The following is a 24,459-nucleotide window of genomic DNA, read 5'->3' as shown; positions in this document are numbered from 1 at the left end:
CTCCCCCCTGGTCTTGCTCTACCCATCCTCTGTGCTGCTGTGTGGTCTTTACCACATTTTTCTCCCCCCCAGATGCTCCCGCCTGCGGTGGTGATCTCTTGCACTGACCTGCTTTGGCTGTTACCTTCTGAATCCTTCAGTCTAGCTTTTAATTACATGCTGTTTTGTATTGTTCTCTAATTGTTTCGCATATACCATTTACCGCCCCACAACCCCTCCAGATTGTGGGGTTCCTGGAGCCAGGGACCAGGGCTTCTGGCCTTCTTGTATCACCCACCGGCCCCAGCCTTACTGGCCTCAGGGAGTCTGAACTTTCATGGTCACAGGCTTTGTACTAGACATGCTCTTCACTGGAGACGGGTGTCCCCACCCCCGCCCCCACACACCTCCCCCAGCTCCTGCCTGTGACAAGCCTTCTTCTTTGGCTGGGGCCCTGCAGCTGCCCTAGCATGCCTGCTGCAAATCAGCTTGAAGTAAGCTGTCTGTAAGTGCCCTGGTGAGTCAGTCAGGGCCCCTCCTAGGAGACAAGGAATTCTGAGGTCTTGCAAGCACATGCCTGCCCATCTGTGGAACGATTCCATGGCTAACCCTCCTCTTGCCTCTGGGAACGCTCCTGACTTTTACCTTGCTCAGGTAAGCTTCTTCCCTCCTCCACTGGCTGCCCTGACTTGTCAGGTGTAGATGGCAGGGCAACTCTGAACAGCCAACCGTTGGTAGGGAGAGGCAGGACATCCACTTTCCTGGGCATTGTGGGATTCTGGTGGGTTTACTTTGGTAAACCCAAAAGAAAGAGAAACCACTGAATCATGGCATTTTGAATGCCCAAAGAGAGCGACATTAGGGTGGAGAAGAAGAGGCCAAGGCTCCGATTTGGCTTGGCCACCAACTAGCTGTGTCATCTTGTATGACTCACCCACTCTCAGCTTCCTTTTCTGTAAGTTGAGGCAGTTGTACTAACGCAGTAGCTTTCAAATTTTTATTCTTTTATTTTCAAAAAGATTTTATTTATTTATTCACGAGAGACACAGAGAGAAAGAGAGGCAGAGACACAGGCAGAGGGAGAAGCAGGCTCCACGCAGGGAGCCCGACGTGGGACTCGATCCCGGGTCCCCAGGATCACGCCCTGGGCCGAAGGCAGGCGCTTAAACCCCCGAGCCACCCGGGCTGCCTGCTTTCAAACTTTTATAAAACGAAGGAACTCTTTTATCAAATGAGATATAATGAAGCATTTCAATTTCCGGAATGGAAGAGCAGGGCCATTCTGGTTGAAGCAGGGGTGCGGAGGGGTTCTTGGTTTCCTCTCGGCTTTTGAAATTATCCTGTGAAATACCTTATCCCAGCTTCCCAGGAACCCAGTGTGAAAAGAACTGCGAAGAATCATCTTTATTAACTGTTTTAGCTCTGACAGTCTCCAGCCCTTCCTTGCTACTCAAAGGTCCTGGGGCCAGCAGTGAGTGAGCACCAGGGAGCTCGTTAGAAAGGCAACATTTCAGGCCCCCTCTTGAGACCTACTGAAGCAGAATCTGCGTCCCCAGATTAACAAGATCCCCAGGTGATTTGTCGAAGCTTGAGAAGCACTGCTCTGTATCAGCGTTCTGTGGCCTGGAGAGCTAGGTGATGTGAGGACCCAACGGGAGATACATCACCTCTTTTGCTGAAGTACGTGGGCCTGGTCGCCTGGGGTTGGAGGTGTGGGCCATAGCTCTTTCTTGCCGCAGTGCATTAGTCATCCCCAGGATGGGGAACCAGCCATGGGAAACCGCAAGGCTTGTTTTCAGGCTTAGCTGAGGAGGCAGGAGAGGGCTACCACTTGGCCTGCACACTGTGTGTCGGGTCATGCTGGAGGCACAGCATTTTGAAGAAGGATTCATGTGGCCAGTTTGGAAGTGCTCATTGCAGATGCTGGCTTAGCATGACTGTAACAGGCATTTCTGCTTCTTAATATCTGTCTTTTGCCCTGTTGAGCAGGACCCCTAATCCCTCTTCAGTACCGGGGGTATGACAAATGGGCTTGGATTTAGAACACCTCTATTTCAGTCATAGCTCCAGCCTTTTGAGAGTCATTCCCTTGGGTCTCTCTGCCTCTCTGGGCCTGTGTGTAACACAGCATGGTCACCGTCACATGGCTGGCAGAATGAACTAAAGCACGTGGAAGCTCTTTCTCTCAATTGTGGAGTGCTAAAAATGAGGGATATTTTTATGGCACTTCTGATTTGTGCAAATATCCAGAGTTTGGCTTCCTCTGGCCCTACCAACAATGCTGTCGCGGAGGCCACTGATACCCTTGGGAGGCTGACGGCTGGTTTCTCATGTCAGCCCTCAACTTTTCCCCCCTCAACTCCTGCGTTTTTCAAAGTCAGGACTTGATGATACAGTATTGTAGGAAATTGAAAAGAAAGGAAAAGTCAATCTAAAACTATTTTTAAGGCACCTGGGTGGCTCAGTGGTTGAGCGTCTGCCTTTGGCTCAGGTCGTGATCCTGGGGTCCTAGGATCGAGTCCCACATTGGGCTCCCTGCATGAAGCCTGCTTCTCCCTCTGCCTGTTGTCTCTGCCATTCTCTCTCTCTCTCTCTTTCTGTGATTCTCATAAATAAATAAATAAATAAATAAATAAATAAATAAAATCTTTAAAAAACCCAAACAAACCTTATTTTTAAATGAAAAGTAAAAACTTTATTAAAAATGCAAAATGAAAAGAAAGAGAAGAAAAATGATGGGACTCTTACCATGCCCCTGTCACCAGTCAGGCCAGGGGGGCTCCTTTCTGGTGTAATTTTTTTTTTTTTGAAGATTTTATATACATGTATTTTAATTTGGCCAGAAGTTGGGAAGAGATAGGTCTTGAATGAAATCCTGCAAAGAGATTTGCTATTTTTCTCTTTTATTAGTTAATGTTTTAATGGCCTCTTCTGTAGAAAAACTTCCTGGTAACCTAGAAGCCTATTTTTGCCGTCGGATGTTGCGGGAACATCTCTGTTTCTGGTGCTTTTTATATTGACAGAAAAATTTAAGTGCCATTTAATAACAAGATCTTAAGGATTTTCTTCTGATTTCTCATTTCCTCTCTCCTTTTTGAAAAACTGAAATCTTCCTCAGCCAAGAATAAACACATTTAGCCCCCAAGGGGAGGGGGGACTTGGTGTGACATCTAAGCAGCTGGAACTGAAGTAGGTTTACAGCTTGGCGGGCAGCCCCAGCCACACCCTAACACTGCCATGTGGTGGGGGGGGTGGTGGTGGTGGTGGGGAACACCCCACCCTTCTTTCTTCCTCTTGCTCAGCTCTGCCCCTGCCATTTCATTCCACCTCCTTTACTAATGGCGTTTTTTCCAACAGCACCCACCAAAGTTCTCTACCTGTAGGAAACATGCTGTGGGGAACTCCGTGCTGGACGTGGGAAGAACCTCTTTGCTTCTGGTGGTGCTGCTGTGCGAGTGGAGGCAAGGCCAAGAGAGACGGGGAGATATCAAAGCTCTTGGGATGGAGCCAGGTCAACTTCCCTTCAACAAATCAATTTAAAAAGTATTGACTCTGATGCTAACTCCCTACCTTGTGAAATCATTCTGGGGAAGCTGGTTTTGGTGGTGCCATTAAGTGGAGCCCAGGGGATGTTGCTTGTAAAGCCTTCTTTACCATATGCTCTTATGACGCTTGCAAGTTCCCGCCATCACTGGCTTGGCCTGGTAAAATGGAAAGAGAGGCTTTGTGCGGCTGCCTCTGCTCAAGGCCGTTCGTTTGCCTGTTGCTGAAAGGTGCTGATCCCCTGGGCCCAACCAAGGCTGCCTTTTGTGATTTCATGGAGTGTTCATTAATTAAGCATCTTTCTTTGAAATCTAGGCCGGTGATCAATTCCCAAAGCACCAGGGGATATTCATGTGGCGCTTCTTATCTCTTTGGGGGCTGGAAAGATATACGGATCTTCACCAACACTTCCTTTCTTCCCACTTAACAAATTCCCTGAGTGCGTGCCTCTGAAATTCAGTCTTTGTTCTAAGTCTAAGGCCCATTTGCCCAACTTTCTGTTGAACATCCCCACTTGGATATCTCTCATGCAATTCAAACTCCACCTGTCTAAAATTGGATTAATCAGATTTCCCCCAACCTTGTCCCTCAAACCTGTGTCCCCCTCCCTAAATAGTCCCCCGCTGTTTTGTTTTGTTTTGTTTTGTTTTTGTAAATGGTATCAACTTTCACCCAGTTACTCATGCCAGCAATTTAGGAGTCACCTTTGATTCTTTTCTATCCTTTACTCTCCACAACCTCTTCGTCTGCAAATCCCATCAGGTTCAAGACCCTTAACAGGTCTTGAAACCCACCACTTTTGGTCCATCCCCATAGCTACTAGATGGGTGCAGACCACAAATCTCAATTACCTGGATTAGGAGCAAAATGAGAAGGTTTCGCTTTCCCTCTTGCGAGTTCCAAGCACAGGGACATGATAGATGTTGAAGGTGAGTTTGCTAAAGGGAGAAATGGAGAAAGGAAGGAAAGACAAACGAAGCTATTACCAATGACCACCTCTTGGAGAGACCACACCAGACCTAGGAGAGAGATGAGAAGCTCTTCAGATGTTAAGAGCTCTGGCTGGAAGTCTTCATAACATTCCTTTGCTTCAGGGCTCCTTGCCAGTGACTTCCTTATCTAACCTAGATCCCAACAGCTACAGTGTAAGCCCGTCTTCACTGGCTTTGTCATCAAGGAAGTATAACGAATCATATTTCTTCTTTATGTGGCAGAAGCCATAGGGATTCCACAGCCTTTGTCCAAAGTCTGGTGCCCATCCAGGCTGGTGATCTGAATCCATCTGCTGGGAGAAGAGCTGCCCCTGGCTGGCTGTCTCTGCTGAATAATCAGCACAAAACTAAAAATGAATTTGAGGTTTGGGCCCAACTTCCAATGTCTTCTGAGTAGCTAGGGACATACTTCCCTTGTCCCATCTCTTATCTGTGCAGCCCCTGAAGCTTTTGCACTCTTTCTCCCTGCCCCCAAACCAGGAAGAAAAGAGCAATGGGAAAAATGAAGAGCCTCAAAGCCTCACCCATTGCAAAGTGCTTGAATTCTCTCCTCTCTTTGTCTCCAGACCAGGACATGACATGACATGTTTTGCTGATGCTAGATCCTTGAGCTGATGGGAAGGGAAAGGAAGCCAGAGAGAATGCATTGTTTTAAAATCACTTGGTCCCCATTTTTACTCTCTTACCAAGAAAAGGGGGGGGAAAAAGCAAAGAAAAGAGGCGTCCTCAGTTTCACAACCCTGTCTCTCTGTCTGGGCTACCTCCGAAGACTTGGAAGGGGCCAGGTATCTTTGTAGGAGGTTAGCCTTCTGCTGTGAGGGAAAACACTTTCTGCGCTTGTTGGCTGCAGACACCCCTGCATTGCACTAGGAGTAGTTGTGCCAATTTCTGCAGAGGGGAAGCCAGTCGGCCATGGCTCTGCTCTCCTTGGGTGGTGGTGTACGCCATGCCAGTGGTGGTGGTGATGGGGGTGAGGGAAGGGACTGGGGTGTGTGTGTGAGGGAGGTGGGGACAGGAAGGTACTGGGAAGGGGAAGGATAAAGAATAAGCCTCTTTGGAAGGCGGAGTGTTAATGAACCAAATTATTTGCTCAGAGACAAGGCAAATATACAGTTCTGAGCAGGATGATAATTCTCCTGGATTTGGGGAAATTCCTTTGATCTGCAGGAGAATTTCCAGGTACAGTTGAGAATAAGAGACTCGTTTAGCTTCCACTCCTTTAAAACAAAGGGAAAGGACATATAGATTTAGCAACGTGCTTTCCTATATTGTGAACTGTGATAAGAATTTGTCAACATTTTTTATTCATCTAGTGTTTTCAGCCGATTGGCTGAAGTGATTAATTGTGTACTAGTTTTTCTGAATGTCTAGATTTGTAATTAGTTACTCCTGCTAATTTTAAAAAAATGGAGAAAAATTTTGTGTGCCTGCCGAAAAAAAAAGCAGACTTCTATTTCATCCAGAAAATGACTTTCAATAATGTAATATGTTATTGACTAAAACTTAACATAGAGTTATTAATGATTTAAAACTTCAAAGCTTCTGTCTGCAAAGAATTATAGACCCAGAAATTCAAAGCTAAAAGGGACTTTAAAGATCCTCTGTCAGTGGGTCTCAACCAGGGGCACTTGGAAATGCATATGGCTGTTCTAGAATGTCACAGTGACTGAGGACGCAATTGAGTTTACTGTTCTGAAATGATGGATGCTAAGCATTCTACATGCTTCCGCACCACATGTTTTGGTGTAGTTTCACACAGCTGAGAATTTCCCCGTCCAGAGGGGCAATTGTGCCCATGTTTAGGAGATGGAGTCCAGCTCATCATTTGAATTATAAAAACATCGAGGCCTGATATTCCCCAGGTTAATAAGCTGGCAGTGAGTGGGTCTGATTTACATGTCTTTGAAATAATCCAGTTTTTTTTTCTGTTGTCCTCTTATGCCAATTTTAATAGTAGTTGCACAGCTGGTGTGAAGAGACCTTCTCCACCATACAGTGAGAGAACCAATCAAAGCCTGTGCATCTTGGTACCTGGATATCTATTTTTTCCTCCTTGTCTATTTGTGGGGACTGCAAGTCTTGTTTTCCCAACCAACGGAAGGGCTTAATAGTGCAAGAAGAACAGTGAAAATTAAAATGACCAAGAACAGATGAAGCCAGTTGCTTTGAGGAAATTGTGAAGGTAATGGATAAACTAGAGAAGATGGAAGATCAATGGGGGTTTAAATTCACTCTTCATCAGGAAGAGAGAAGTCAAATGAGAAAAGTTGGAATATGTGCATTAGGAGTGGGTAAGAGATATTAATATGCAGTCATTTTGATCAGTTCACGGTGTCCAAGTCCAGGAGCTTACATCCCCATGTATTCAATACACTGGCAGATGAAAATCACAAAACTCTTATTTTCAGCAATCATGAAGAATGGAAAGTTTTCCAGAATACAGGAAATAGGAAAATAGTCTTCTAATTTTCAGAGAGAGCAAAAAGGAAGTTTTAGAAGCCAACTCCAAGAAAACTTGACATCAGATCTGATAAAACTCTTCAGCAGTATGTGAGACTCATGCTTTAGGCATGCTTAGAAAAGATTGAAGTGATGTCTGGCAGCCAGCATGGATACTGCTGCCATAAATGGACCTATTATGGATCAACCACATTGGCAAATCTGGGAAGGTCCACAAACCTAGCATGTCTTGATTTCTGCAACATGTTCGACAAAGTCTTTTGTGATATCTTAGTGGATAAAACTCCAATAGGTGTATTAAGCGATGTTGTAGTTCAGTGGGCTTCCTGTTCTTGAATTAATGCAGTTAAAGAATGTTAATAAATGATAATCTGGAAGGAGAGGTCAGTGAAATTTACCTTCACCTTAACCATGTTGTGTTCTATCACTACTGCATCAATACTCCGAAGGGACACAGTAACAAATAGGATTTTCAATTTCTTTGTATGACAAAGAGTCATATGGAATAACGTTAAAAGTGATCTCAGTAGACTGGAAGTCTGGACCAAATTCAAGAAGATGAGATTTAACACATCTAAAATGTTAATCTGTTGCATTGAAACTCAAAAAATCAATCACACAGGCATTGAAATCAGGAGACCTGGTTTTGCAGATGTTAATACTGAAAGAAAGAGGGCTTTCCAGGGGAAGAACTTTCTATTGGACGATAAGCAGAAGATGAAAATGTAGCAGGATGTGGTTTTCATAAAAGTTAATGAAATCTGAACTGTATCTAAAGAAGCCTGTTGGGTTGATGGAAGACTGGAGAATACATCATATGAGGAATGATTGAAATAACAAAAGACCTTGTAATATCTGGACTAAAGTAGAGGTAACTAAAATGTCAAGGTCGTCTTCTAATACTTGAGGTGTCCTTGTGAGGAAAAGGCGGAGGATTTGCCTTGCAAGAACTTAAGGCAATACAGTGAAGACAACAGGCAGAAGTTACAAGGAGACAGGTTTTAGTTGAGTATAAGGAAAAACTCAGTAATAGTCAAGAAGAAATGGGCTTACACTCGTGATCATAGTCACATGGCTAGTAGGTAGAGGCGACTCAAGTGTCCGTCTACAGATGGATGAATTGACAAACAAAATGGGATATATACATACACTGGAAAATTAGCCTTAAAAAGGAAAGAGATTCTGACACATGCTATAACATGGATGAACCTTGAGGACATCAGGCTTAGGGAAATAAGCCGGTCATGAACGGATCAGTACCGTAGGATTCCACCTATGTGAGGTTCCTAGAGCTGTCAAATTTCATAGAGACGGACAGTACAATGGTGGTTGCCAAGAAATAAGGAGTTGTCATTTAGCGGGGACAGAATTTCAGTTTGGAAAGATGAAAAAGTTCTGGAGATGGGTGGTGGTGATGGTTGCAGAACACTGTAATGTACTTAGTTGCCACAGGACGGTCCACTTAAAAACCGTGAAGAGGGCGATATTTTATACCATTGACGTCCTACTGCAGCTAAAAAAAATTAATAAATCCGGGACTCCATTGCCTCCAGAATCAAACTTAAAAAAAAAAAACCCACAGAAGAAATGAGCTGCTATGAGAGGTCCTGAGTTTCCCATAACTATAGGTATCCAAGCAGGAGCTGGACAGCCTTATGGTGGCACGTCCTGGAGGGAATTTCAGGATTAGAGGAGACTGTGTCAGTGACTTCAAAACTTCTATAATTGCATGAAAACGGAGGCTTCCTCCATGCTACGGACTGAGCCAGGCAGCATCCTTTCTTGATAGCGTATCATCTACGCAAGAGTGTATTCATATACCATATATCATACAAACATAAGACCATGTTTCATGACAAATACGGGTTGCGATATATATGGTCTAATGAATATTAAAAAAATACATACCCATTTAGCCCCCATCTGGGTCTAATATTGAAACATGGCCATTACGTTAGAAGCTCCTCACTCCTGCCTTGCACCTTTTCCCATCAAGATCCCTTCCTTCCTCCCTGAAATGACCCGTCTCCGGATTTTCATGATGACCGCTTCCTTGCCTTTTCAGAAATAGCCTTATGATCTATCATGCATCCCTAAACAACATAGTTCGGTTTTGCCTGTTTTGAAAGGCCTGTATATCATATAATATGTTTTCATTTGTTACTTCTCTCTTTAGCTCATTAGGTTTACAAGATTCATTGGCATTGATACATGCATTGAAAGTGTAATTAATTCATTTTCAATAGATCAGAGTGTTCCCTCGTGTATATATGCCACAATTTATTTATTGTTTCTACTGTTGGACGTTTGGATGGTTTCCAGCTTTTGGTTTTTACAGACGCTGCAGCTAGGAACATTCATGGGCATGACCTCTGGTCCTCAGGTACAAGAATTTCTCTAGCGAATGTACCTGGGGGTAGAAATTTGGTGTTGTAGGATACACATTGCTAAATGTTCAAGATAATGCCAACTGCTTTTTTAATGATAGTCTTAATTTACACCGTCGCTATTTTTTCCCCCAGTAATATATTTTTTTTATAGTAAAGTACTCTAAATGTCTTTTCTTTTCCTTTGATTTTCTTAATAACATTATCTTTTCTCTAGCCTACTTTGTTATGATACCATGACAGCATATAATACCGGTAACATGCAAAATCTGTGTTAACCAATTATTTTTTGTTATTGGTAAGGTATCTGGTCAACAGTAGGCTGTTATCAATGCTTTTAGGGGATCAGAAGTTCTATGCAGATTTTCGATTGTGTTGAGGGGTGGGGGGCAAGTGCCCCTAACCCCCATGTTGTTCAAGGGTCAGCAGTACTTGTCAGATTCAGATTGCACTTTTTACCTGAGAACTAGAGAAGGTGGTGATGTTGGCAGCCTGGCTCTAAGATCTTGCCATAAAGTGGGAAAATGTAGTCGAGTTGCCTTAAGATGAATGTCGGCTCCAAATCAATGTTAGGTTTTTCTTTTGAATAAAATGGCTTTAATAGAGATGATCCTAAGCACACGAAGGGCAGGAAGTGCCACATATCCTTTGGTTGGCTGGCCCATTCCCACCTGGTCCCTCAGATCTAGGTTGATAGCCCCTGCTCATCAAATCCTGACGACCTTGTGTTCAAAGTGCAGTCTTCAAAGAAAGACATTTCAGAGCGAGATATAATTTACTGAATGGTGTCAATGTTACGGTGTGGTGAGGCTTCCTGAATAGAATTGAAATGAAATGAAGTGGCTTTGAGAGGATGTTGGCCACACAGCATTGTAGCTTTTGGCTCCAGCGCTGACAGCCTGAACTTAAAACTCGGTCTAGCTCAGAGCTCAGCCACTTTCCAGCAACCTGGAGCAGGTTAGTTGATCTCCTTTTTTTTTTTTTTTTTTTTTAGTTGATCTCCTTAAATTTGGTTACCTCACCTGTGAAATGGGTAGAGTGGTAAGACCTACTGCCTGTGCCAGCATGGGGAGAGGTCAGAAGTCATGGGAAGTGCTAAGCTCTGTCCCTGACATGTAGTGTCCCATAAAAGTGGCACAAATTATCAGTTTCCCTCCAGAACTACATTGACGATGGCTTCCTGTATAATATAAAGCGTGATTTTGCCCCGGAGAGATGGAGCAGGACTTGACCTCTTCAGGGTTGGGATTTTCTCCCCCCAGCTCCCTACACTTGGTAATGTTCGGCAGCAAACATTTAGAATAAGCTCTGGTTTTTACTTTTCACCAGACCAGAAGTGACAGCAAAAACAGACATTTTTTTTCCCCCAGAAAAGAAATTAATCTCCTAAACAGGGTGATTTTACCCTTTTCTTTAAATACTTCTAAACTCATGAGAGGGAAGCACAGCACATATTATCCATCAGAATGAAGCATCATCCAGCGCTGCCGAGTTTCATTGACTTTAAGATTGCCCTCTGAGCTATAGGCTTTTTTTTTTTTTTTTCCCAGAGCACTGTTAGCAGGGATATTTTTCTTTAAATGGCCCCATTTCATTTGCATTTTTAAGCTTTCACTGCAGAGAGTAGAAGCAGTGGTAAATGGTTCCAAGGAGGTGGCTGTGATTTCTCCAAACTCAGAGCCGCCTGCCAGAAGCTTCTGAAATTGAGTGTCAGTTTCCCTCCGAGTAGAAAGATATTACTTCATATTTGTGCACGCGGTTCGCTGCTCTGCTCTCGGCTTGATGGTCTCATTTAGCCACAGGCATTCTCCAGCAATGATTCGTTCTCCCCAATAAAATTAAATATCACCTTTCTCCTGCCCAGCCCACCCCCACTTTTTTTTTTTATTTTTAATAAGACATTTTCTTGTTTAGACTGAAGCGAGACAAGGTGAGAAGCTGTGAGTTCTTCTCTAATTCCTTTTATTGCTTGCTTGCTTTCTTGTTTTCTTTCTTTCTTTCTTTCTTTCTTTCTTTCTTTCTTTCTTTCTTTCTTTCTTTCTTTTCTTGATGAGGAGAGAACAGCAGGAAGGCAAAAGGAGGAGGAAATCTACCACCAGAAATCCAAGTGGAAAGCTATTCCAAGATCAAAGATCAATCGGAGTTTGTTTAAGATTTAATAGCAAGGCCTTAGAGAGGGGCTGGGATGCTCTACGCTGTTGGAGAGCGAGGGACATAAAGGACCAGCCTTGTCTCCGCGTTGGTTCTTGAGTTCATGCCATGTCCCCCAATGCCCCGCGGTGCCGCACCAGAGTTTGCAGGAAGCTCCCAGGGCCCCTGGGTCCATGGGGTCCTGACACCTGCCAGGCCCTGTCAGGAGGAGGCTGGACCGAGTCCAGGAAGGGATGGGCGAGCAGCTCTTTGTAAGATGAGCCAACAGCAGGGGAAGAGGCTCTGCTGCTTGCAAAGAGAAGGGAGCTTTTGATGACTCCCTGCCTATTGTCAGAGGGGTAAGCCACCATGCTTTCTTCCATTGACAGGCTCCTTGAGCAAAGCAGGTTGAAACACGTATGCTTTCTCTAATCTGGTTTCATACGTAGGCCTTCTTCGCCGTGCTGACGAGCTGTGTGCCTGAGGTTTACGAGTTGGGTGTCTAAACACCAGACTATGATTTCCCCGGACATGGTCCTCTAACAGGGTGGGCAGGTTTCTCGGCCTGCTCAGTGAAGTCCATTTAAGACATACGATTTTGGCTGAGATGTATTCCTGGGAGGTTTACTGGGATGGAGACGGGAGCTCATGTGGTGAGGGATGAGGAAAGAGAAGAGTTGCATGCCTTTTTCCGGGACCTTTAGCCAAGTTCTGGTGAAATCTTGAAGTAGACACAGCGCGTGTTTGGCTTGTGCTCTCACCGCTCCTTCGTGCCCTGGTTGTCGGGGCTCTGCGCCACCCCCACGGTCACTAAGGGTGATGTTGTTGGGAAGGATGTCGGGAGGGTTCTTACCTTGGATAACGGGCAGGTGCCAGGCTGAGGCTCTTCCTACCGAGATCCTGGGATCAGTGGGCCCGAGTGGAGGATAAAGAAGGTGAGAAGTTCAGTCTAATTTGCTTTCTGTGATTCAGGCTCAGAGTGTTTCTTAGGGGTTCCTGAGCTGTCCTGGCAGTCCCTCTGCCTCGGGAACCCAGGGTCCAGCTCGGTGACGTCACCCCCCGACTACCAAGTTGCTCCCAAGAAGTATTAATCAGAAAATTTTGAGGTTTAACATGAGATGCCTCACATCTCAAATATCCGTTTGCCCAAGGGACTTCCAGGCACTTGCTTCCCCTTGTCCTTTACCATTGCCCTGTGCTTCTTCTCCCTGGCCCTGCTCCTACCACAAATTTATGTCTGTTCTCTGGAGTTTCCATGAGCAAGAGATTCAGTCATTATCTCTGACTTCTCACTGACCACTCCCTCCATCTTCTTGTTTGAACCCGCCTCTCCCTTCTCAAGGGGAGCTGCGTGCTCTCCCATTACTCAGGGTCAGCAGCTGGCATTGGCTCTGCTCCCTACTCTGACTCCCCAGAATGACTCATGGAAACCCTTCTGCCCACTTAAGGCTCATGCTCAATGGCATTTCCTGCCCTCTCCTAGAGATCACTAATGAAATGCCTGCAAGGGCCTGCCAGGGCCCTGGGTGAGCACCGAAGGGGGCTCAGGTGAACCAGAGACAGCAAGGTCACAACTGGTCTCAAAGGTCTCAAAGATCACAATTGCTCCTCTGCTCTGGAGATCATGGTGGAGGGAAATGAGCCCCACATTGCTAGATGTTGATAGTTCTTAGGAGCAGCCTTCCAAAGAATCCAGTGTGTGTGTGTGTGTGTGTTTAATTTATTTATTCATGAGGCACACACACACAGAGAGGCAGAGGGAGAAGTGGGCTCCATGCAGGGCTTGATCCTGGGACCTTGGGGTCATGCCCTAAGCCAAAGGCAGATGCTTAACTGCTGAGCCAACCAGGCGTCTAAAGAATACAGAGTTTTAGATGCACTCTCCTGATATTTAAATGGTGGGAAGTCATTTATCATAAAACAAATAGGCAAAAAAAAAACCCCAACCAGCCAGAGAGAGCCTGGCTCTTGGTCTGATTTGGCCCTTACACCTCTCATTTGTGATGTCTCTGCTGTATTTCTTGATCATCATGTAACAATCTCTTCATCCTCCTCCCTTTCACTAAATGTAGTGGCACGTGGCTCGCAGTCTTTTCCTGCATCTGAACCCCTTGCCTCATGTTGGGTTAGCTCAGGGGTCATGAGGGTGCCTCAGCACCGCTCTGACTTCCTCATTCTGGGGGCTTCTCATGGACCGTGACCTTCACTTCTTCTCCGGTTGAGCCCCACACATGCATGGCTCCACCCTGGACCTGGCCATCTTCTAAGTCGTATCCTAATCTCTTTGATCTTTCTGCTTTCACTCCATAGTCTACACTATCTGTATCTCTCAAACTGGGGACTCTCAGGCCCTGGGTCTCCCTTTAGTTGCCTTCTTCATAACTATAAGCCCTTTCCTCACCCCCTGTCCAGCTTCATGTTATTTCAGCCTCTGTCCAGCCAATCTTGTTGTGCCATTGGCTTCCTTTTCTACACGGTTGGTGAAACCCTAACCCTGGCTCTGATGAACTGTCAGCCTTTGTTACCAGTTTTGCTTCCTGTTGTAGAGAAACCCATATCTACGGATGAATTTCACTGCAGCTTCGCAGGTCTGGGATGCTCCTGGATCAACACTGGAGCCCTGTGATGGTTGCATGGTACCTTAGCCCGTTCTCTGTCTAGTTCCCTCCGCTAGCTTTTTCGTGCCTCCTTCGCTCAGATGTTTGACTTTCATAGGTTAAACATATGGCATTGCTTCCTACTTCACAGAGAAAGTAGAAGAAGCCAATGATGGGAACACTCCCTTTCTGCCACTTAACTGTCCCCAAACCTATAAATTAGTGTGACAGTTACCTCCGTGCCTCCCTCCTTGACTCCCACTGTCATGGAAGAGGAGCATCCCCATCTGGGCAGATCCTTCCACTTGTCCTCTGGAGCTCTTCTTCCCAGGTCTTGGTAGCCTGGCTTGATAGATGCTCCCTCTCTCTTCCCTCTACAGTCCACCCCATCCATTTCCGTTTTGGCCTCTCCCTATCAACACCTGAACACATTTACATCTTCCATCCTGAAGATCCAGCTCCTGTCAGGTCCCATGGCACCTTGCAGGGACTGCTTTCTGTTTAAAGAGACATATATATCTGCTGCTCTACTTCTTTCCTCTCCCTTCTCTATTCTACCCACTGTAATCTGGCTTCTGCCCTTATTACTCTACTGAAATTGCTCTCAGCAAGGTCAGCGATGACTGTTTTACTGCTGAATCTATTGGAAATGTTTAGCCATTATTCTTCTGACCTCCCCATCGTAGCTGACACTACATAGTTGGTCCTTCTCTGCGTGTTGAAGCTTGTTTCCTGGGTCTCTGGGACCACATGCAGCAGTGCAGCAGCTAAATTCCCCCCACTACCTCTTCAGGCTCTTCTATAGGCTGCTCTTCCTCTGCCTATTCTTAAATATCAGAGTGGGTTCTGTCTCAGGTCCTCTTCTGGTCTCATTCATCCATGCTGCTGAGGTTATCTCAACATTCCATGACTTCTCTGGGAGAAATTGAGGCACAGCAGGAGGGGTTGGGTGCAGACTTTGTGATAGGGAATATTGGAAATGAGGTTGGCCAGGCATGATGGTGCCAGAAGTTGAGATTGAAATGCCAGCAAGGAACTTTTTAATTGTTAAAAGTGTCAACAGGTAAACAATCATTGGATCTAGAGCATTAGTAGTGACTTTTTTAGAAGTTAGAACCTTCTAACTTCTAAGTTTTTTAGAACCTTCCCTTGTGTTGTACAATAAAGTATTTTTCTTGTCTTTGTCCTGGGTTCGTGGGAGTAGAGCTTCTAAACTGTTGGTATTTCCAAAAAGATGGGAATGTCTTTGTTATTCATGGTGGGCCTTTGGGACCTCATTTGAATTTATGATAATGAAATGACTCATAATGAGCCCCTAGATAGTTTCATCATGGGGGATGGCCATGCCGGAAAGACTCATTACATGATTAGAGTATTGGAGCTTTGAACTATGTGACTGTGGCCCAGTCTACGGGAATAGAGGGAAAAGAATTTAACCACGTAGCCAATGATTCAATTAATGATGCCTGAATAATGAAACCCCAATGAGAACTCTGACACTGAAGCTTGCTTGAGCTTCTGGGTTGGTGAATGCATCCATGTGCCAGGAGGGTGGTGCATCCTGATTCCACTGGGAGAGGACACAAAAGTGTCACATTCAGGACCCTCCCTGGTTTTGTCCCATGTATGTTTGTTTGGCCAGCCTGGGGATTTATATCCTTTATGACAAAACTCTCATGTAAGTACGGCACTTTCCTGAGTTCTGTGAATCATTCTGAATTAGTGAGCCTGAGGGAGCTATGGGAACCCCTGCGTTTTGGCCAGCTGCTCACAAGTGCAGGTTCCCGAGGACCCCTGAACTTGTGGCCTTTGTCTGGTGACTGTGCCCTTAACTCATGAAGCCTGAGGTAGCTCTGGGTAGTTAGTGTCCGAATCACACTGCACGGTAAGCTCCCCAGGAGAAAGCATGTGGACCCAGTGAAGGAGTGAGTGCCTGCTACTAGAAGAGATCTGGTTATAAAGCACAGAGGAACAGAGAGGACCATGCAATCATAGGACATTATTTAGACTTTATTTAAAAACAGTATCTCTAGGTTTTTTGGGTAGAACAACAGTAAGGAGTCTTTAAAAAAGCAGAAAGATTGTTCCCTTTAAGTCTGGTCATATTTTCTTTTAACAGCCTTTGAGCTTCTGAGTTCTTGAATCTGTCCCTCAAAAATTCTGAAATACTGTATATTTCCCTGTTAAAAAATATGACTTTTTCTTTTGTCCCCTCGAAAAGGCAGAGAGCAGCCCTTGGGGATAATAATGATGCCATTTATGCTGTGCTCTCTTGTAGTTAAAATTGTGTCAGCCATTTTGACCCCTGCTGGGATTTATGGTAGCTTAGATCTCTGTTGGAGAAATGAGTTTTGGGCAGTAGACAGGAGGAAAAAGGTTTCAGGCTTGGAGCATATTATTTTAGTGAAATAGAGAAAAAATTCACTTGAACTTTCTTTTCTCTCTCTCTTTTTTTTAGCTGTAAGATCTGACTGCTCATTTTCTACTTCCTCTGTCCGCACCCTGATTTCACTGGGCTCCCTTGTATGGGACGCTGGGTGGTTCTAGCCTTATCAACAAGCAGAGCTCCCATGATGTGCTGATGGTCACCAGCCCAGCTCCTTACAGACCCTCCCTCTGTTCCTTCCTCCAACTTTTGCCTTGAAGCATCCCCATTTTACAGATGAGGACACTTGCTTAAGCAGGGTGCATTGCTTTGTCCACGGCACCTTCGTAGAATGCTACAGTGATTGGAGCCCTGGTCTCCCCAGCTCCACTGTAGAGTACCTCCTAAGGATTCAGCGGGCACTGAACCTAGAGCTGGAGGGAAATTGTAAGTAAGGCCTGTTTTTGTCCCCTCAAGGAGCTTAGAATCGAGTCCGAGGGCCTGAACTTTTTTTTTTTTTTTGGTTTTTATTTTTAAAAATTATTATTTATTTATTTTTAAAGGTTTTATTTATTTATTTGAGAGAGGAAGAGAATGAGCAGGGGGAAGGGAAGGGGTAAGAGGAGAGGGGGAAGTAGAGGCCCCGCTGAGCAGGGAGTACAGTGCAACATTGAGGGCTCCATCCCAGGACCCCGGGGATCATGACCTGAGCTAAAGGCAGATGCTTAAGGAAATGAGCCACTCAGGTGCCCCAAGAGAGACCGATCTTTATTTTCTGATCAAGGTGCTAGTTTGGCACAAGAGTTGACTGAATCAAGACTTCTGTTAAATATGTGGCCTGTTATTAAAGCTAAAAAATTGTCACGAAGGTTCCCCAGACTAGCCTGGTTTAAAAATAGCCTGCTTTTACTTCCTTAGCTTTCTAATGATCATTGCACATACTTAAATCTGCACCTTATCTTTCCTTTGTAACCAAGCCAAATCCCACTCTTATTACTCTATGTAGATGGAAGATAATACTGTTTTTAAAATGTCCAGATCAGAGAAGAGAGTAACATTTATTGACATTCACTATATTCAGAGAACCTCATACACTTAAAAAATTTTTTGGTACTTTTAGAAATCAAGATGCAGAAACTCTGTTCAGCTTCCCAAAGGTCTCATAGCTTTTAAGGATGAACCCATGATTCAACCTGACTCTAAGGAAATATTGGTCACTCCTCTCAAGGTTCTCTGTTTTGTATCGCCTGGATAGTAATCATATCACATCAGCGACACTTCCAACTTTTGCAAGTGTCTTCTACTGTTATGTTCTTAGTAAATCTAAAAGCCCCAGCTTTATGAGGCAGGGAACAGGGTCCTTACTTGATTGAAGAAAATGAACTGTAGGTACGATGTTTATGGACTGAATTCCTAAGAGAAGAGAGAGAACACAAGTCTCTCCCCCACCAACTTTTAAAAAATATTTTATTTATTTGAGAGAGAGGAAACGAGCAGGGGGAGGGGCAGAATGAGAAATAGACTCCCCACTGAGCAGGGACCTCCCCTCCCACTCCTCCCCCACCCCACACCATGTGGGGCTCAGTCCCAGGACCCTGGGATCATGACCTGAGCTGAAGGCAGATGCTTAACCTACTGAGCCACCCAGGCACCCCATCCCCCACCAACTTTCAAGTGGGCCTCCTTTTTCAATCAAAAGTTTAAAAAAAAACCCACAACTACCATAAAAACCTACAGGAGCCAATCATGCACTAGGCATATTTGAGTTACTTATTACAATATCCATTCAATTTGAGCGTTATTGTCCTTTGTTTTATTGCTGAGAACTGGGGCTCTCAGAGAGGTTACAGAACGGTCCTGGAGTCATACAGTACTGGCAGGTCTGCTCTTTTCATTCTGGCACATTGTCCTACGTGTCTGACCTTTTTTTACAGGAACTTCCAGTTGAACATGTTACAAAAACTCATCTCGAGAAGAAAAAAAAAATCAAACCCTCTTTTAGGCTCATTGACCTCTCTCACCACCTTCTCACCTCTCATGTGCCCTTTTGTGGGTCAGCCTCGTGACAGACGAGTCTGCTTGGACAGTCCCTTCCTTCCCTTAGCCATCCCCTCTGCCCTGAGTTTGCCACCACCGTGCTTCTTGTTTAGCACCAGGGTGCAGTGGCCCTCAGGTCAACTGCGCATGACCACCTTGTCGCTCCCCAACAGCTGGCTTTTTGTTTGTGTTCCCTTGGGTTCTTTCCAGCCTTTGACACTGGCTCCCTGCTTCTGGAAGTTCTGTCCTCCCTGGGTTTCTGGACCACTAATCTCCACTAATCTCATTTTCTCCTGTCCCTCTGACTACACCTTCTCTTTGCAGGTTCTCTTCTTCAGCTCTTAAGTGTTTTGCCCCAGAGCTCTGTTTTCTGCCTTCTATTCATTTGTCCAAAAAATAGTTATTACATGTTGATCATGTGTCGGGTCCCGAGCTTTCCGCTGAGGATTGAGACAAAGGAGCAGTGGCCAAGTGGCCAAGTGGCCTGGGATGGGAGGAAGCCCATCATGCTCTGATCCTGCCCCACTGAGCAGCCGGCCCTCCACTGTCAGCTTGGTGGCTCTGTACACCTGCAGCACTTCCCAGAACTCAAGGAGCTCTCTCTAGCCTCTGGGCTTTTGGGAGGGTAGAATGCTTGCTCTATCTGTCCCTATGTTTGCTTAGCTCTTTCTCTTCTGTCAGGATGTGGTTTGGGCATCCTCTCTTCTGAGAAGTCTTTTCTGGCTTGTCAGAGTGAGCCAGGAGCTGCCTGTGTGCTCAAGTTCATCCCAGAACCTACACACGGAATAATTGTACTTGTCTCATTACTCTGCCCACTTCTTGATAACGGGAGCCAGGTCTTAGGCTCGTTCGTATTCCCAGCACCTAACACAGTCCTTGGTCTGTAGCTCTTTGTGGAGGGAATGAATCAAGCTTGCCAGGACTGGCCCTGCTCCTTTCCAGCCCGGACTCCTATACCCACCCCACCTGCATTGTTCGTTGTGCGTTCATTGTCCACCCTGACTGAGCATGAGATTCACCTGTGGAAAAAAAAAAAAGAAATGACAGGTCTGGGCCTTATCCCATTTCAATTAAATTTGATTATCTAATGGTGGGACCCAGGCCTCTGCATTATATACCATCCCTGCCACCCCAGGTGATTCTGTTGAGCAAGAAATAAGCACGTGTAGGACGTGTCTTTATACCCTAGGGCCTAGCACAGTGCTTTGCACATAACGGGGATTTGATAAAGATTTCTAGAATAATACAGCGGATCCTCAAAGCCTAGCTTTTGCATACTGGAACCCAAGCCAGCCATTTCCTGTCTCCAAGCACCCACACACGGAAAGCCAGCCTGGGATTCTGGAAACTTTGTTTTGGAAGCTATTTGGCTCCCGAAAGGTATCACTTAGTATTTAGTCCCCTTTTTACAAAATAAATAAAGGTTTCAAAGCTTGAACTGGCTGTTGATTTGTGTAACTAAGTGACACGTCCTTTTTGTTTTAACCTCCAGAAAAACAGTAGTCAGGGAGGTGGGGTTTGGGTGAGAAAGGAGTGCGTGGAAATTACTGGCTTTCATTACATAAGAATTTACGATTTGCCATGGTTTCTGGTAAATGCTGGCAAGTTTATTTGGCCCGAGGCCCTGTTAAAAGCACTGTGCTGCTTCCTTTCTGATGTTGCTGGTCTTCTTGGGCAAGGGCACAAGGTGTAGTCCAGCCTGGCAGGGATGGAGTAGGCTGGGGGGTGGTGCAGGGGAGGGGTGACAGGACCCAGCTTTCTTTGTCCCATTTCCTTTGGTCGTATTTGCACTTAGAAACTCTTCAAAAGCAATTTGAAGTCTCAGTGGTCTCTACCTCTTTGTGACTCAAATCTCTGAGGGCAGATAGTTGGGGGTCCTCCCCTCACTTCCCACTGCCCTTTCCCCTCAAGTTCACAGGACACAGCCTGGATTGGGGGCGCTTAATCACCGTGATTGGCTGACTGCAGCAGTGGCCACACGTGCCAGACTCTCCAAGCTAAAGTTCTCGGGTGTAACCTTCTCTAAGCTTCCCAGAAATGCTGAGAGGGGGTCGGTGTCACCCCCATTTTACAGAGCACAAAACCCGAAGCTCGCAGCAGTTCAGTGACAATATCTGGCTCCCAAGTGGCTGCGCTGCGCTACCACCCCGATCTCCTGACTTCCCAGCTGGGACTCCCTCCAGCACCACGGGGGTGACCTGCTTGGGCTGGAGCAAGGCAGTGGGGTACAGGCTGGTGGGGAGACAATTCTTCTTGGAGTGGCCTGCTGAGGGGGTGCTGGAGCGGGGGTGCCCAGGGCTCCAGGTCTCTAGAAGGGCCGAGGGGTGGGGGGAGCCTGCAGCCCACCCTGGGCCAGAGCCCTGGGAGCAGGGCCGCCTCATTCCCCTTCCATTCCGGGTCCTGGCAGAGACATCTGGAAACTTCTTCCCTCTATTTGGAGTTGGGGGAAAACTCAGAGTAAACAGGCACATAAAACCTACCTGAACTTGTTATTATAACCCCATAAAAGGTTAGGAAACGGTTGACGGATGGGAAGAGAGAAATCAAGCGACCTCTTGGTGTAGTCGGCTTGTTTACCGCCAGCCTCTTATTTATGGGCGCTGTGTCTTCCATTTGTCAGGCTCTAACGATAGCAGCTTTTATGAGTAAGCAATTTTTTAATGAACTCGTTCCAAATGTGTATTCTGTTCTTGGAACTCTCTGTGCTCCGAAGCAGCTTTGTAATTATTGCCTCCGGTGGAATAGCCAGGCTCTATCTGGCTTTTATGTAAGCAATTGCACTTGGTTTGCCTCTTCCTCTTTTAGCTTCAAATAAGGAAGATGAAGGGGATGGAAAAAAATACAATAATGATAGCTTTGGGGAAAGAGTGCTTATTATATGCTAGATATTGTTCTCGACCTCATGCATTCATCATTCATCTTTTTGTTTTATCCCAACGTCACTTGGGTCTAAGGCAACTTGTAGTGTCCCATTTTACGGATGAGGCAAGTGGCTCCCGGGCACCGAGCCAAGTGTCTGAAGTCACTCAGGTAGTAAGGGATCAAGAGACAAGATCTGAACACAGGTCTGTCTGCCCCCACAGCCTGTGCTCCAGCCCCCACTGCTGTGGGGGGTGGGCTGCCTAGAGCCGGGGTGGCCAAGGCCAAGCAGGGGCGGGAGGAGGAATTTAGGACACTGATGAATGCTGAGGAGTCCTTTGCCACCTTGGCCCATGCAAGAGATGTCGCAATTCGCTGCTGATGGCTCTGTAATTATGGATAATTTTCTGGTCTTTTGCTTTCATAAAGGGAAATAGAAGAGTTTAGAGAGCTCCCTAAACTTGTTGCTGCCCATAATAATGCTGCCTTCTGTCTTGGCTTATGGCTGCACCATTTTCCCCAAGCTCAGAAAAATTTCATATGGTAAATTTGGCATCTTCTTTATGACACGAATCATTAGCATCTTACTCAGAGCCCTGCCCCTGCCCAACTGGACTGAGGCTCTGACCTGTCCCCTTCCTCTCCATCCCGTGCAGTGCTCCAGGTGGACAGGAGACACGCTGCCCTTCCATCACGCTGCTCAACCCATGGTGGCTGTGGAAGACCAGCCCTGGGTGAGGCTTAGCTCCGAGCTCTCACTCTATGACTTGGGGCCCATCATTTGACCTCTCTGGCATCTGTTTCCTCATCCGTAAAACGGGAATAGTAATAAGACAGATGTTTCTCTCGTAGGGTCGTTGTGAGGATTATATGTAATGATGCATGTCAGTGGCTGGCTCGTACATTTTATCACTTAGTCTCTCAGCTCCTATGTAAGCCCTGCAGTTAAGTGTTGGGAACCACTCTCAAACGGTTCCCAGTATCTTTGCTTTAGTTTAGCAAATGTGTGTAGGGTGCCAGGAGCCAGGCTGTCTCAGGGCCCTGTTTCTCAATGCATCGCTATTTCCAGTATCTCTTTATGTGGTGAAAAGGTATAAAGAGCAAAGTTTGCTTTGGAGAAAGCCCCTCCATCTCCCCACTCCTCATATTGTTCCCATGTTGCACGGACTCCCCTCTCTCAGACCTGCCGACCCCTCACTGACACTGGGCTCCCCAAAGCTTCACATTAGAACACACAGGCACCCGGCTCCTTACCTCTTGATTAAGACAGAGCCAGGTGCTTCGCAAGAAAGGGGAAATTTGCTTGGTTCGACCCAGAAGTGGATTTGTTTCCCTCCAATTAGTTGGAAAATCGAACTTGATCTATGAAGAAGGCAGATTTACAGCCTGAGCTGATACATGACTGCCTTAGCTTTGTTGTAATAAAAGATGAAATCACTCCAGTGGGAGGCTTAGGTGGACATCGGGCTGGCTTCCTAATGACTGTTCCCTCTGATTTTCAGAGCCTGAGTAAAGCCGGCCAGGATGATCAAATAGCCCTTCATGGTAGGTGAGGGATAATCTGGGGAGCTGGAGAAGAAGGAGGAGGGAGTGTGTATTTTTGCTTTGCTTTCCATTCAGTGCCTTTTACGGAGATTCGATGGTGCTCCTCCAGATGCAGAAAGGGAACTGTTCTCACTTCCAATTGAAGTCTCTGTGGCCTGCGAGTCCTCAGGCCAGATGGCCGCCAGCATGGCCTTCGCCCCTATAAAGCTTTCCTTTCTGTTTAGCCTCTCTTTAGCCATTGATTGGTTTTTCTCCTGTTTCCCCAGGGCTTGCTGTCTGCTCCAGCTTTTGCTGGCTATCTCTTGCTGTCTATTTATCTATCCTCCTGCTTCCCATCCTCTCCCTCTTGCTTCCTCTCTTTCTCTTCCCTCCTCCCCTCGTTGCCACTCCATCCTATTCTCTGCCTTACTTGCCTCTCTTCTTCACATGATCCGATTTCTTTATGTACTTTTCTCTGGGTGATGCTGCTTTATGATATCGAGCAGGAGCGTTTGATAACATTTGCCTGACTAGGCCTGACATCGGGTGAATGATTCTCCTCTGGCAGCTTTTGATGCCGTCTGTGCATGATTGATGAGAGCTACTCAATTTGCTCTTCAAAGCTGTTGATGGTGAGCTGGGATGCATCTCCTCAGGATTTCACTTTTTCCCCTCCAGAAACAAGACCAACCTAGAAGAGGAAACCATGGCACTTCCCATTTGTTTGTTATTCTAATGGATCCCTTCATGCGCACAAGAGAACGACCCCGATTATACAAACCCACCATTTACAAACTGTCGTTATTCCCAGTGTCTTCCTGTTGGAGGTTTTCAATCCCAAAAGAAGTTCCTTAGGTGAGCTTTAATTTGACTGCAACCACTTTCAGCTCCAAGGAGGACACTTCGATTTGGACACTGGGTAATAAAATAAGAAGATAAATGCTCTTGCTCTTGATACCAGAATCTAAGCCCACTAGGTACTCTGGCAAAAGGATATGGTCAGTGTAAGATGAGAGGAGCTAAAATGGAAAGAACCATCTGCAGCTTCTGGTTCCAAAAACAATGGGTCCGAGTTCTTTATCAGTACCGATCATCCTGGATCCTAAAAGCATTTGAGAAGACGAGACCTGTTTTTTTCCACCTGGCTCAGGTTTCTCGTAGTGCTGTTTCTATTTTTCAGCCTAAGAAGAGAAGTCTGCACCTGCACCAGAAGGCTTACACATTCGACTGCTTGAAGAAAGAGGGACGAACAAAATAATCTGTAGAAGATCTCTTTCACCCTTAGACCCTCTGATTCTGAAAATCAGATACTTTATGTCTGATAAATATAGTTCACTGGAAAGACTGCTGAATTTCATACTAGAATACCTGAGTTTAAATGCAGATTTGGATTATGAGTTGAATGATCTTCAACAGATTTAATTTTTTTCAGCTTTTTTTAAACAGCTTTACTGAGGAAAATTTACATACCATAAAAGCCAGCCATCGAAAGTATACAGTTCAATGATTTTTAGTAAATTTATAGAGTTGTGCAACCCTCGCCACAATGCAATTGTATAACATTTTAAATAAATCTTTAAACTCCA

General features: G+C 45.6%; 1 long non-coding RNA gene across 1 annotated transcript; it reads left to right on the top strand.

Moving 5' to 3' along the window:
• The first annotated feature begins 417 nt into the window (after positions 1-417).
• LOC119878791 lies at positions 418-24,459 on the top strand. Its single transcript, XR_005387141.1, has 4 exons — positions 418-633; positions 3,337-3,522; positions 22,852-22,894; positions 23,552-24,459. It is a non-coding gene; the product is annotated as an uncharacterized LOC119878791 (long non-coding RNA).

This window comes from Canis lupus, unplaced genomic scaffold (genome assembly GCF_011100685.1).
Source record: "Canis lupus familiaris isolate Mischka breed German Shepherd unplaced genomic scaffold, alternate assembly UU_Cfam_GSD_1.0 chrUn_S1915H2114, whole genome shotgun sequence".
Taxonomy (NCBI): Eukaryota; Metazoa; Chordata; class Mammalia; order Carnivora; family Canidae; genus Canis; species Canis lupus.
This window is presented reverse-complemented; position numbering and strand designations above follow the sequence as displayed.